This window comes from Rhinolophus hipposideros (assembly GCF_964194185.1).
Source record: "Rhinolophus hipposideros genome assembly, chromosome: 3".
Taxonomy (NCBI): domain Eukaryota; kingdom Metazoa; phylum Chordata; class Mammalia; order Chiroptera; family Rhinolophidae; genus Rhinolophus; species Rhinolophus hipposideros.
The window spans coordinates 100,036,473-100,051,678 of NC_138049.1; positions in this window are offsets into that span (position 1 = coordinate 100,036,473).

Genomic DNA, 15,206 nt, shown 5'->3' on the forward strand with positions numbered 1-15,206 from the left:
ACCTGTGTAGTTCAAATCTGTGTTGCTCAAGGGTCAAGTGTATATATCTAGATAGATAGATGGATGGAGAGATTATAGATAGATGATAATAGATAGATAGATAGATAGATAGATAGATAGATAGATAGATAGATAGATAGATAGAGATAGATGTTGGGAAACAACTTGCAGGCTCTGTGATGCCAGGCTTGGGGCATGGGGAGAGGAGAGGAGAGCAGAAGCTAAGGGGCTAGAGAAAGTATTTACACAGATCTCTGCCTTTACTAAGAACTTATCAACCTCCAAATTACATTTAATCCATAAGTACGTATCTATGGAATACCTGCCATGTGCCAGACACTGAACTAGGCCCTCAGGGGTAGAGTGGTGCTAAGTGGTGCCACGGCATCTATCTTCAGGGAGATTCCATTCTAATGCAGGAGAAAGACATGAAATAAGTGGTTTTGGGAGCCATTACAATTACAATTACAATCATTAAATAAGTGTTCTGGAGCATTCCAAAGGGAGAGGGAATCTGTTGGAGTAGCTGTTCCTCAGGGAAAGATTACAATTACACTCAGAATTAGCACTGCTGGGATAAGCAGATGCTGTGCAAGTCCTGCCCTCCGCACTTAAAAGACCACTTTCTCTCTGCAGGGCGGGGGCTTTCTGTGACTGGGAGGAGACTTTTGTGTTCAGCCAGTGCAGGGCAGGCACCCCTAGGAGCAGTTCCCAAGCATGAACGGACATGAGTTGATGGATAAACACCCCAGTTCCTCACCATTTGGACTGGACAACTCAGGTGAGCACCACAGTCTCCCAGAGGTCCAGAGGGGTGGCGCCTCAGCTTCCCGCAGGGCTAACCTGCCCCATAATGCACCCAGTGTTGGCTTCCTTCCCTGGCCGGCCTCACTTTCTAACAGTAGGGGACTAGTGCTTCCTGAGGACACCTCCCAAATAAAAGTAAGGTACTCGTCTGAAATCCTCATCTCAGGGTCTGTTTCTGGGAGAGCCCAGCTGAAGACAGTGGGCATATGAGAGCGTCCAGGGATGGGAGCCAGGCCCCTGAGCCCAGAGGCATTTGGGTGGCAGATTATTTAACTTCTCTTTTTAACACCTGGGCATCCAAAGCCTCTGAGTTTGCTCTGAGGCTGCCCTTTATCTCATATGTGCCAATGTGGATCATAATTGTCTCTTTCTTATTACACCGAGGCTCCAAGAAGGCCAGCATGCTGTATTTCAGCACTGGCACAGGTCTGTGCCTCGTAAGTGCCCAGTGTTCACAGACACTTCCTGGTTCTGTCTCCGGTATGACGGGTGATACCGGGCGCCTGCCATGCCCTGGTGCTTCCGTGGATGTGCCCTGCAGCTGCTGGGAGCTTGTGTATTAGGCATTTGTCAGTATTATTCCCCCAACTTGTAAGGTAAGTAAGCTTCAGAGTAGATCCAAGGTCTGGTTCCGTTTTTCAAACAGCTGCTCTCCCTCCCTTCTTGTCTGGTCTCCTGGAGGATCGTTTTCTCTAACCCTTATCTGACCTTGTCCCTGAGCCTAGCAATTGTTTCCCCAATCCTTTAAATTCCTCCAAACTCCTTAGCATCTAAGGATTCTCCTTAGATCTGCTCCGCACTTACCTCCCAACTGGACCTCTTTCCTCACCCACCCTGCCTGCCTGAGCTCCTGCTCATGCTTTAGGACCCAGCTCAGGCACCTGCCTGTCTAAGAAATCTTCTCTTATCCCTGCCCCTCAGTGCCCCTTTGGGCAGCATAGATGCTTTAGTCAGCAGTGAGAGCCCTGGAAGTCTCCCCAAAACATGGTTCTCCCTCAGGGTACCCCAAATCCTACTCACCCTGAGAGCCTCCACGGAGGGGTCACCTCCACCCGGAAGCTTTCCATGATTGCACCCCCACCCCAATTATGCAGGGCCCTGGTCCCTTGTGCTTACAGCCATCTGGGCACTTTGGAACCCTCTTGAATGCTGGTTAATTCCTCGGTTTTCCTGAGTAGGGATCTTGTTTTACTCACCTCTGTACCCACAGTACCCAGTGCCGTGCTTGGCACATACATACTAGGTGTTCAGTGACTCTTGTTCAAAACAACAGATGGAATGAATTGAAGCACTTACTGTGTCCTATCACTATCTCGTTATGACTCTCCCTCATTTGATTGTGGGCTCCTTGAGGGAAGGATGTTTCCATCTTCGTCTCTGGATATCCAGTGTGGGCACAGGCCCTGGCCCATAGCAGGTGCTCAGTGATGTTTGCCCCCATGGAAAGGTGTCAATCCAAAAATCCACTGAAGTGTCTGGCACATAGTAGGCGCTCAAAAACTTATCAAAAGGAGGATGTGCTGGGGGAGAGAAGAGATTATATACTGGGGAGTACGGTCCTCTCCTCTCCCCACACTGTTATCAGGGCCTCTCGCTCAGGCCCTGCTATAGTCTGAATGTTTGTGTCCCCCAGTCCCCAAATTCATATGTCGAAATCCTAACCCCACAATGTGATGGTATTAGTAGGTGGGGCCTTTGGGAGGTGATTAGGTCATGAGAGCAGAGCCCTCGTGAATGGGATTAGTGCCCTTATAAAGGAGACCCCAGAGAGCTCCTGCGTCCCTTCCACCAAGTGAGGACAGAGAAAACGTGGCCATCGATGAACCAGGAAGTGGGCTCTCACCAGACACCAAATATACTGGTGTTATGATCTTGGACTTCCAGCCTCCAGAACTATAAAAATTGCATGTTTGTTGTTTATAAGCCACCAAGTCTATAGCATTTTGTTGTAGTAGCCCAAATGGACTAAGACAAGCGGCCCTAGAAGAGAGGGCAAGAAGCTCTGTAAGAACAGAGATTTGAATGGATGCAATACCATTTCCTAAAGTAACAATAACCATGAATAAAAACAATAGCTACCACTTATCAGTCCCCTCCACCCCCACCCCTGCACCGAGCCAGGTGTTGCTGAGTGCTTAGTGTGCCCAATCTCCTCAGGTATTATGATCAAGTACTGTTATGCCCATTTTATGATTGAGGAGACCAAAGCTCGGGGATGAAAAGTGAGTTGCTCACAGAGCAGGGCTGGCATTCGTCGTAGGCCCACCTGCCCCCAAAGCTGGTGCAGCAGCTCCGATGAGCACCTGGGTCTGTGGCAGAGCAGAGGGTGCCGGTTTCAGCTCTGCTAGGCTGTCTCGGGAGCACCTCCCCTGTGGCTCCCTCCTCCGCAGCCACAAGTTCTGGGTCCTGCTCCTGACCCCCATGCCCACAATGCCCACAGCTCCTCCTGTGGTCCGAAAGTGGGGCATCTGCAGTTTCCATTAAGAAAACTTGGTTTGACATTATCTTCAGAAACGGGAAGGGGAGCAACTGATGTGTGCATCTGAGGGACAGATCCTGCAAGACCCTGTCCCTTTGGAGACACCCGAGAGCAGGCCACCCACCCTCCTCTGTCTCTGGCTGAGGAAAACCCACTCCTTAGTAGGAAGTCCCGGCCAATGGATAGGACAGAATCTTTCACATGGGGGAAGATGGAGGGGGAGGGAGGCGGGAACCTGAAAGAACAGGCAGAAAGAAAAAGGGAAGGGCAGGGGAGAAAGAATCGCTAAAAAGTAGTCCTTTCCAAGTTCAAGTTACTTTCCAAGCTCCAAGTTCCTAAGAAACTTCTTTATTTTCCAAAAGTGAAGACCATACCCATCTTCTGGGGGACTGGACAAGGAAAGAGCCCACATCTTTTAGTGAAATATAAACGCGCGTGCATGGGTGCACAGACACACATTTTAGAGTCTTTCGGTCTTGAGTTCAAATCCAGTTCAATCACTTACTGAATATTTCCAAACCTCAGTCTGACAATCTGTAAAATGGGGATAATAATAAAGGCCAACATTCACTGAGCACCTGCCTTGAGACAGGCACTGTCCGAGGAGCCCTGTGAGTATTCCTCTAATGCTCACCACTGCCTTCACCTGATTCATCACCAGCAGTGAAGACCTGCTGCTGGGAGAAGGCAGAGACCACAGGAGTAAGCTCAGGAATCTGCCTTCTGCCAGAAGCCAGCAGACCGTGGCTGCCAGCAGCTCCCGGGGGCAATGGCATGTGTTGGGAGGACGCCCCTGTGGGCAAAGGCTCCAACTCGTGTCTCCTGTTTCTTTTCTCTGACCATATCCTTTGCCCCCTGACCCAGATCTCCTGGGAGTAACCCTGGCTTGCAGAGTGGCATCATTTGAATCCCGATTTTTCTAATGAGGAACCTGAAGCACAAAGCAGTGAAGTAACCAGCTTTGAACCAAGATGGTTCAAAACAGCCCAAGACAGCCTAGATGCAAACCCACCTGCAGAATTGTTAGACAATCAAGAAGAGCTCTGGCCCAGAATCGGGCACAAAGCAGTCTTCAGTCAATGGCAGCATTGCTGCCACTGGTATTTCTCCCGCCTTCCATCTTCCCAGCTGTGGGTGCACCAGCTGGGCCAGGTCTCAGCAAGGCTGCAGGTACAACTGCTGACGCCCAGGGGCTCCAGCTCAGTGCATCCCTTCCTGGCCCAGGTGGCCACAGCCCAGTCTCCCGGCGCTGGAAGAGCCTGGGTGGACCAAAGAGGCCCTTTCTCCAGGACAGAGTCACGATCACAGCCCCCATTCACCAATCCAGCTGAGTTTCCCAGGTGCTGGGTCCTGTGCAGCTCTGGGCAGTCAGCTGGGAGGATTTACGGCCTCTCCAGCCACAGTGATTATTGCTGTCTTAGGTGGAGGCAGCACGCTGTATATCCAAAGTGTCATGGCATCGTTTTCATTACTGACTCCTCTGTTGAGAGGAGAGGAATGCTCCCTCAGGGAGGGAAACTAAGTCCCACAGAGTCAGAGGATTTGCTTGAGGTCAGTCAGTAAAGTGTTGACAGGGTCTGTACCCCTCTGGACCAAGGAAGAGAAAAAACATGTGGTGAGGACAGCACAGGTCCTCTCTCTTCTTCATGTGGGGAGGAGGTGAAAGAAAACCCAAGAGAGGGAGAGAGTCACGGGGAGAGGGCCTTGCTAAGAGTAGCAGAACCAGTGAGGGTGTCAGGTGTTACCCTAAGAGCCATCTGTTCTCTTCCTTTGACACGAAGGTTATGTAGGAGAGATGGCTGAATGCTTCCCAAATCTGGGCACACGCAGCTTGTGTTGTTAGTTTCCTGGGGGCTGCCATAACACAGTACCACAAACTAGGGGACTTAAACAACAGAAGTTTATTCTCTCCCAGTTCTGGAGGCTAGAAGTCGGAAATCAAGGTGTTGGCAGGGTTGGTTCCTCCTGAGGGCCGGGAGGGAAAATCTGTTCCAGGCTTCTCTCTGAGTTTCTGGGAGCCCCAGGCACTCCCTGGCCGGTAGATGGTGTTCTCTCCATGTCTTCACATTGTCTTCCCTCTCTGTGCATGTCCCTCTGTGTCCACATTTTCTTTTAGTGTAAAGATGTCAGTCATATTGGATTAGGGCCCACCCTAAAGATCTTATTGTAATTCAATTACCTCTGTAAAGACCCTTTTTCCAAACAAGGTCACATTGTAAATTACTGGAAGTTTGGATTTCAAGACATCTTTCTTGGGGGATACAATTCAATCTATAACACACTGAGACCACATCGCCCGGTCTCCCTTGGTGCCTAGTGACCAACGGAATGTGCAGGAAATTGATACAGGCCACCTCCAGGCATGGCCCATAAAACCTCCCACACAACCGTCCATACCCTGTCCTCCTCCACCTTCTAGCTGGACACATACGGTCCAGTGGAGACCTCCAAGGTTCCAGGGGACAGTGGAACCACGGACAGAAGGAGGCTTGGTTCCCGAATAACTATGCAGGGCAGTTTCCTGCTGACCTGCATTGGATTGCATCATGTTAAGCTGCTGAGATTTGGGAGCTGTTTGTCACTGCAGTTAGCTTGCCCTGACAAACATAGCTGGCATGTGTCCTGTGCTTATCTGGGGCAGGACTAGTCAGTCCAAGCAGAGGCTTTTGAAGGGCCTCTCTTTGCAGCTGCCATTAGGTGAACGGGACTCCTTGCTCTGGGCCCATCTCCTCCCCCGAGCCCGTCATCTTTGTCAGTGGACAGACGCATCAGAAAGGGGGTGCTAGCTCTGTGTGGCCGTGGGTCCTGGGCCTGGAGAGCAGACCTGTTAATTCGTATCCATCTGGCTCCTCTCTATCCTTCCCCTCTGGCTTTTCCCACCTGGCTGCCTTTTTCTCTGGAGAGAGGGTGGGGGACTGGGAAGGGCGTGGTTGTGACAGAGCCCACATTGCCCCTTCACAGAATTAAAACTCTGTAGGAAAAGAGGAAATGTGCCAAATTTCACGCATTTGGAAATCAAATGAAAAGGAAGCAGCACACCGGCCCTCTCACTGTGGCCTTTCAACACGTCTGTCATGGCTGAGAAACCCACTGCGACCAAAATGAGAAATGAAACCCACGTCAACCTCAGTCTAAAATAAGAGGTGTCATCAGACTGACATGCTAACCAGCCCAACGGCAAGCAGCCTCCTTCTTAGAAACCCCCCAGCTGTTTCCCTCTCATCGCATCCTCAGACCAGCCACACACCTTAGGCCTGGGGAGGAAACGATCTGCAGAGGGGCCTCTGGGCCCCAGAACTTCTGTCTGGAAAGAATGGCCCTGGAGCCAGGGTGGGGAAGTTACCACTGGCTTTCAGGAGCCGGGGTCACCTAGAGGGCTGCGTCGAAGTCCCTGCAAAGCCTCATCACAGTCCCCCACGGCAAGGGACAATCAGCACGCAGCGCAGGCAGGACACCCGGCAACAGCCTGACTCTCGTCTCAGAGTCTTCTGGATCTCACCCTTGCTGACACTCAGGCCGGGCAAAATCACCTCCCTCAGTTCTGTATGAAAGGAAGATGGCAGCCCACTCACTCCCTTCTCCTAAACAGAAAACAAACGCGAAACAGAAAATCGGAAAGTTGCTGAGCTGACTCCCTCCAGTAAGCTGCACCACTGCGCCTTGGTTCTCTCAATGTGAGCTCAGTGGCCCTCTCCAGCCACTGAGGACCTCACAGGTCTCAGTCGGGAGCCAGCTGGAAGCAGCTGCAGCCATCTAGGACTGACTCTGCAGATGTCTCCTATATCTCCACAGGACCACAGCCCAGAAGTTTCCACTCCAGTCTCTGGTCATTTCTCTCAGTCCTATCTGACCTGTGACATGGTGATGCTTCAGAATTCGAGACTGGCCTTGGGGGAAGCTTGGAGTCACCCTCTGTTGCTGTGGTCTGACCTCTAGACCTGGCCTCAAGTGGACCTGTGGCTTTGCCTGACAGGTGACATTTTCTGAGGACTCAGTCTATTGCATTCTTTCCCCTCACAAGGCCAATGCAAGAGTCACTTCCTTCCCTGTTCTGAAAGCCCTCATTCCCAATGCACTCAGCCACGCTCTGATTTCTGGCTCATTTGCCAAACGGGATGTCAAACAAAGCTGATGAGCCTACCCAGCACTTAATGGCTCAGAAGTCCGATCTGCTGCCGTCCAGGTGCTCTCAGGAGGAGCGCCTCAGGGGTGTGGACTCACAGAATTAATTCCAAGTATGGCAGTTGTGCCGTATGAAAATGCACAAATACTTCTCCAAGATGAAAGCTGATGGCACTGGTGCTGTGGGAGGGGCGGGAAGCCGCAGGCATCCTGGATTGAGAGGGTGTGGAGGCTTGGGCCGCATCAGCCAGGGTTCAGGTCTCAGCTGTGGTCAACGCCAGAGCTGGGGCCCTGGAACGTGTGGCAGCAAATCGAGGACAAAGAGTGGGTCCTTATCATCAAGCTAGGTCACCAGGTCCAGGACATGAAGATGAAGTCCCTGGAGATCAATCTCTTTTCTCTGCCCGTTAAGGAGTTTCAGATCATTGACTTTTTTCTGGGGATTCCCCTCAAGGACGAGGGTCTGAAGATCACGCTTGTGCAAAAGCAGACCAGGTTCCAGGTGATGGTAGCAACTGGGGACTGCAGCGGTCATGTCAGTGTGGGCGTCAAGTGGCCTGAAGAGGCACCCACTACCATCTGCCTGGCCTTCATCCTGGCCATGCTTTCCATCATCCTGGAGCAATGGGACTACTGGGGGGATGGCAGTAGCCAGCTCCACATGGTGACACAATACTGTGGCTCTGTGCTAATGTACCTCATCCCTGCCTCCCAGCATTTTGTTGGACCCTGTGCCCAGGAAACTTCTGCCGATGGCAGGTCTTGGCCAACTCTGCCAGCTTTGCCAAGGTCATTTCAATGTCACGCCCACGACCCACAGCTCTGATCTCTGGAAGGAGACTATTCTCCAAGTCTCCCTATCAGGAATTCACTGGCCCACACCAGAACACCCAGGGCAACCTCATGGTGCTTTTACATGAGAAAACTCAGTGTATTAAACCTGTAAGTAAACCAACAAACAAAAATCCCAGAAAAGCATGCAGTATGGGCAGGGACTAAGGAGCAGGTTCTCTTGCAGGCTTCTTACTACCACCTGGGTTAGTGGGTTAGGGGAAAGGCCTTGGTCAGGGCTTGGGAAGACCTGGGCTCTCACTCTAGTTCTTCCTCTCTTTTTCTTGGTCCCCTAAAGCGGATTGGCTCAACTTCTGAGTCTCAGTTTCCTCACCTGTATGATAATCTCTGCTATTGCCTGCTTGCATGTGTGCTCTGAAAGTCAAGTGAGCTGATGTGTGCAAGCAAGCACATTAGCTTGGAAACTACAAAATGCCATTTGGATATAAAGAACCGTCACGGTCATCCCCACACCGGTCTTGAGCCCTCAGGGTGCTGGCATTCCTCCCACTTCTCTCCCTCACGTGTCCCGTGCTATAGCCAACGTGAATTTGTTGTGGTTGTTTAAACTTGGCCTGACTTTGTCCATGTCTGGCCGTTGCTTCCGCAGTGCCCTCCACCTAGAATGTTCTTCTTCTCTGTTTCCTTTAGGCAAATCCCATCCATCCTTCATGGCTCAGCCTAAATTCTACTTCTTTCAAGGATCTTGCTCCATCCTCCCCCAAAAAAGTCCAGTGTCTCTCCTCTGAGCGCCTATGTCACTTCACCTTTAGCACAATGACCCTTCTCTGACTTACGTGGTGGCTATTCACGTGCAGTGTTTGAGTTCTCGGCTCTAGCACGCTCCTGAGGGCACGGTCCCTTTTGCGTCTCACCTGAGGGTTAGTATGGCGCTTGTGCACAGGAAGCGCTGACACCATCATCTTGAGTTGCGATGAGTTGGAAAGGACCTCAAGAGGTAATCAGTGTGATTGGGGCCTGGAGGCAGAAGATGAGCGCCAAGCTCGAGGGAGCAGGTCTAGAAACATTTTTTGACAGAAAAGCCCAACTTCAAAGCCTAGAAATTTTAGATTATATTTGCACTGGAAGCTTTTAAAATAACAAAACTTTAGATTTATGTCTCCGTGAACAGATATGGAAGGGAAATCAATTCCTCATAGGATTGGCTTATTTGTTTTTTATCGCAGTGCTAAATATTATGCACCAAGTGACGAATTAATACATAAATTGACATAGGGACACATCTCTCCACTCCCTTTGATGAGAAAGGAGTAAGGAGCTGCCCGAGTTTCTTCTCATGGCTGCATGTGGCAGATATCTACACCGTGTCAGTTAAGCTGGAATTTCCCTAAAAGCTGACGATGAAGACAGCTTTAATCAAGACGGCTCTAAAAGAGCCCAGACTTCTCCCCAGAAGAGAAATGCTCACACACATTGTTTCGGGGAACTTGTAGTATGGAAGCTGGCACCAGCTTGCCTCTGGCTCTGGAGCTTTTCTGGGGCTGTGGAAGGCTGACAGGAGAAAGGGCTGGAAGCACCCTGGCCCCTTCCAACCCACGTTCTCCTCCAGGATGGGAGGCAGAGAATGGGGAAAAATCCCAGCCTGGTCCTGAGGGCGGTTCCCTCTGGGTTCACGGGGGGCCTGCCCTCCCCAGGTGACCACCTGCCACCCTGCCATGGCTCCTGGAGTGAGTAATGTAAGCAAATGAAGCGTGAGCATGACCTTGCTCCTGTGGTCATCCGTGCTCCGTGCCTGCCCTCGGAGTTGCTGAGGGCAGAGCGAGCAGGTGCGCCTGAGAGGCAAGGGACTCATCTGCTCACCCCCGGGGCCACCTGTCCCACAGCCCAGGGTTCCATGGGCAGGGGAGGAACCTGAGGGGAAAGTGGGCTGTGGAATCCACGAGGGGACACCGTAGCTGACGGCTGGCAGCCAAGGATTGCTTGGGCTTCTGGAGAAAGCAGACCAGGCAGAAAGAGCAAGTCTATTCTCTAAAATATTCCATAAACATGGAAAAAACCTAAAAGTTACTGCTTTTCCCAGGAGAGGGGATGACACATGAAAGACAAAGCGTCTGACGTGGTCTAGCAAAACACCAACCCGTTGGTACTGAGAGAGAGAGAGAGGTATTTTCTGTTTGTTTGGCAACCTCTCATTCAGGTTCTTATCACGATGGACACTGGGTGTCCTTTGGGAGGACGATACAAGAGAAACAATAGAAAGGGGAAGGGTTTGAATAATCGGGAAGGAATACATGGAAACCACAAATGACAGATGGGTGTCCTTATCCCCTCTGATACAGATAGAAAATCCCCAATGACAGGTCTGCCCAGGCTGAAGCTTCAGTGACAGAAATACCCACGAATGTGTCATTTGGGAGACTGGAAAAGAACCCCCCACATTTATAACCCCATCTTGACGAAGCTGTGAAGCTGCCGGGAATTTAGAGGCTCAAGCATCGAATATCTGCATCGGGTCAAATGTGGATTTTGCCCGGAAATAGAGAGGAGGGGCCGTAATTAATCGGCCACAGCCTGAGTAAGAATGAGTCGATCGCAGCTTCTGTTGGGAACGCAGGGAGCTGCCAGGGCAGCACACACGTGTGAAGCGAAGAGAAATTTCACTGCTCCTGAGGACACCTGTTCAGTTAAAACTGTTTATAAACAACTGACACCCTGTCACCCTGTCACCCTGACACCTTCCCAAGGAGGGTGATTTTGCAGGCACTGGAGTATAAAAGCAACAGTGAGCCCCTCCCTCCCTGGCTCCTTTTGGGGAGAATGGAACAGGCCAAGGCAAGCTGCTACACCCACAGCTTCTAAGGAACTGGTATTGATTCAGGGTAGATGGAGAACATTTTCATTATTTGAGCATTACTCCAACAGATTTATAGTTATCTCAGAAGGTTGTCTGTCAATCAATGGTTGAGCATTCAAAGACTATGATTCCCTTTTGCATTCAAAGCCAGATGTTGGAGGAAAGAAGCAAGGGAGTTGACTCGTTTTCTTCCATGTGCTCAAGGTACAAAAGACATTTTTTTTCCTAAGGCAAAGCTCAGTTGTAGCCTTCAAAATTTTTTAGGGAATTTATGGCTACGAGAAAAACAGCAATTAAGTTAGATGCTTTTAGATTTCAGTTGTCTTTGTGTTTGGTGTCTTTTCAGAGTCTGTCATCAGGCAGAGACCCCCACTTCCCTAGCCACCAGGAAGGCACAGGAATCGCACCTTCCTCCGGTCTCTTTCCCACCACTTCAGGCACTCCAGAAAACTCTCTTCACTTCGGGGAGGTGAGTCTGTGTGCAGATGTCAGAAATACTCTCGCTGAATTTAGGCTCCTCTGAGGAGACCGTTATAGAGGAAGAGAGGGAAAACACTTTCATGATTTGTTTTCAGATCCAAGGAGGTGAAGAAAGAGGATGAGAGATGACAAGGAAGAGAGTGTGGAGGAAGAAAGGCAGTGCCATGGATGGCTGCCCTGGTCTCCCTCAGGTCTCAGCCTCTCTTCCTCCAATACTGCCAGGAGTATTGGCTGTGATGGGCGTCCCGCTGCCTGGCCCCCTCAGCCCCCTCACCCATGTCGGACCTTTTGCAGGGCCAGCTCCGCTCCACAGCTCCCGGGGGTTGGACGAGACGCTTGCTGTGACTACATCGCACCCCACTTCTCCCTCTGCCTAGTCCTGCCTCCTCCACTCCCCCACAGGCGTTGTTCCCAAGAGCTCTTCCCAGGAAACCTATGCACAAATCTCCAGCTCAGAGTCTGTTTCCAGTGAACGTGACCCAGGGAGAAGGGTGACACTTTTAGTGTTTTTAATAGGTGGACAATTTTTATCAAATATAGAAAAAGCTCACACACCAATGTCTACATAGCCCTGGATAACGTTTGGTGGATTCATTACCTACTCAATATTAGGCATGGGTTTGGATTGATGCTTTACGGGCATACCTTGTTTTATTGCACTTCGCTTTATTGCATTTCTTTCAGATTGAAGGTACAACCCTCCACCAACAAAAAGATTACACCCCGCTGAAGGCTAAGACAATGCTAACCACCATCTTGTTAGCATCTCTTAGCAATTAAGTATTTTTTAATTACGGTGCATACGTTGTGGTTTTAATCATAGGCTGTTGTTAATGTAATGGACTACATACAGTATAGTGTGGTATAGTGTAAATATAGCTTTTACATGCACTAGGGGACCGAAAAATTCGAGTGACTCACTTTATTGTGATACTCGCTTTATTGTGGTGCTCTGGAACCGGATATCTCTGAGGCGTGCCTGTATGTCACAACTAATCCTAGAATGTTGTCATGTGACGTCTTTTTATATCTAAAGCAGGACCATTTTTATTTATTTATTTATTTATTTATACACACCTTATTTATTTATTTTTTAAAGGCGGGCACAGCTCACAGTGACCCATGCAGGGATTGAACTGGCAACCTTTGTGTTATTAGCATGATGCTCTAACCAACTGAGCTAGCCATCCACCCCCTAAAGCAGGACCATTTTTTAAAACCTTAAGAAACAACATCAAACACTGGCAATTCTAGTAGACACCAAGGAATAAGCCATTGAGTTACTTCAACTGTGAGTGGGTTTTTGGCTTTTTAAATGAAAAGGATCTCCATAGTTCTCTAATTTTTTTTCCATTTAGCATAGTGAAGTTTTTTTTTCACACTTTTGCTTTCTTTTGCCCTTTGCTGAATTGTGTTCCCTAAAATAACATCTTAGTTACTCCTTTTTTCTCTTGCCTGTGCACAAGGAAGCCACTCAGCAGTGGCCTGTATCCCAGGACTAGACCACATGTCTTCTCATTTGGAGTCTAGAACTAATTTCTCCAGCTTCTTCCAGGGAACAATGCACCTGCTGGTCTAGAATGTTCAAGAACAGCCCAGAAACTGCATGTTACATGAACATAGTAATTCCAATTCAAAATCCCTGAATTTTAAATGTACATTTGTTTGCACACATATAAATGCTGGTATCTACCTGACAATCTTTCTTCTTTGCACGTTATCCTTTCCATTCAGATCAAGGCAGAGAAACATAAATGTACTACTTTTTATGCACAACTATGAATTTTAGAGGTTTATGCAACAGACTCTGGCTTTTTAAAAAATCTAGTGCTGCCTTGCAAAGGTCATGAGGGCATGGACTGAAATCATTCAGCGTGGGTTCAAATCCCAGCTCTGTCTCTGACTAGTTGTGAGAACTTGGGCAAATTATTTAGCTTTCCTGTGCTTCGGTTTCCTCATCTGTGAAACGGAAATGATAATATCAGATCTCCTAGGGTTAGAATAAGGATCAGACAGTTTAATTCATGTCAAGTGCTTAGGCCAGTGCCTGGCACATCGTAACACTATGCCGTGAAGTCACCTCATCGTGAGTACACAGACCTTTGAGTCTTTCTTCAGAGACCCTCGCAGTTATTTATAAGCACTTGGATAGGAAAATAGCTCTTTCCCCAAATTGTAATGACAGGAGAAATATCAAACCAAACTTTCCAGGCAATAAACTGCTAAATCTTTCAACTTATTATTCAATCTTTCTTATTATTTCTTATTATTAAATCTTTCTGCTTATTATTCATCTCATGAACCTGGTTTTGGAATTCCCAAGCTTTACCTCCACATGGTCTTTCAAATTACTTGCTTTACTTCCATTCCAATTGTCTTCTCCCTAGTTCCAATCCTCACTTCATCTTGTTTGGTCTAGAGCAATAGCCTCCTAACTGACCTACTCACTTCCATTCCTGCAGGAATCCAGAACCGCCCATGGTTCCCCCACTGTCCTCCCATGGAATTCTAGACCCGCCCAACATGGCCCCCACTTGACATTCCCTCCTTCTCCATCATTTGCCTGCATTTACCAGTCAAAATGGGTTACTTGCTGTTCATTCATTCTTTCATTGAGTCACTATTTAATTGGGGTGACAAAAAGCCAGACTCCGCTTCCAAGAAGCTAGCTACAGAGTGGGGAGACAAATATATGTTATTAATTCTTAGGATTAAAATTGCTAAATTCAGTTGCAACCAAAATGCAGAAGGAGCAATAACCCCGCCTGAGGAAGTGGTGAGGGGGTCAAGGAAGTCCTCACAGAGGGTGAACCAAGAATCAGGTGGTAGAGAGAACTTTACAGCTTTATTGAGGTATAAAGTACAATCAACTGTATATGTTTACAGTGTACAATTTGGTACATTTTGACCCTTGTGAAACCATCAGCATAATCAAGAGAATGAACACGTCTATCATTCCCCAAAGTTTCCTCCTGCTCCTTTACAATCTTTCTCATGCCTCCCCTGCTCCTCTTACAACCACTGACCTGCTCTGTCTCTATAGATTAGTTTGCACTTTCTAGAATGTTATGTATAAATGGAATCATAGATAGGCACTTTTTTTTGTCTGACTTCTTTCACTCACCATAATTATTTTGAGATTCAGCCATATTGTAGTGTGTATCAGTTGTTTCATTTTATTGCTGAGCAGTATTCTATAGAATGGGTGTACCACAGTTTGCTTATCCATTCACCTGTTGATGGACACTTGGGTTGTTTCCAATTGTTGGCTGTTAATAACAAAGTTTCTATGAACGTTCACACGTACGTCTGTGTATGGACATCTCCCATTAATTATTTCTCTTGGGTAAGTACCTAGGAGTAAAATGCCTGGGTCATATAGTACTTATATGTGACTTTTAAGAAACGGCGCACCTATTTCCCAAAATACTAGGTTGGTACGAAAGTAATTGTGGTTTATAAGGTTAAAAATAATTGCAAAAACCGCAATTATTTTTTGCATCAACCTAATAGTTGCACCATTTTACGTTGGCCCAGCGTGTATGGACGTTCCAGCTGCTCTATGTGGGACAGCTTTCCTTGATAAGAGAGCAACGTGAGGATGAAAGGAGGTGTGATATTCATTAGACAGTCCTGATGGCAGAAGCAAACGAGCAAGTTGAGTGATGGTGA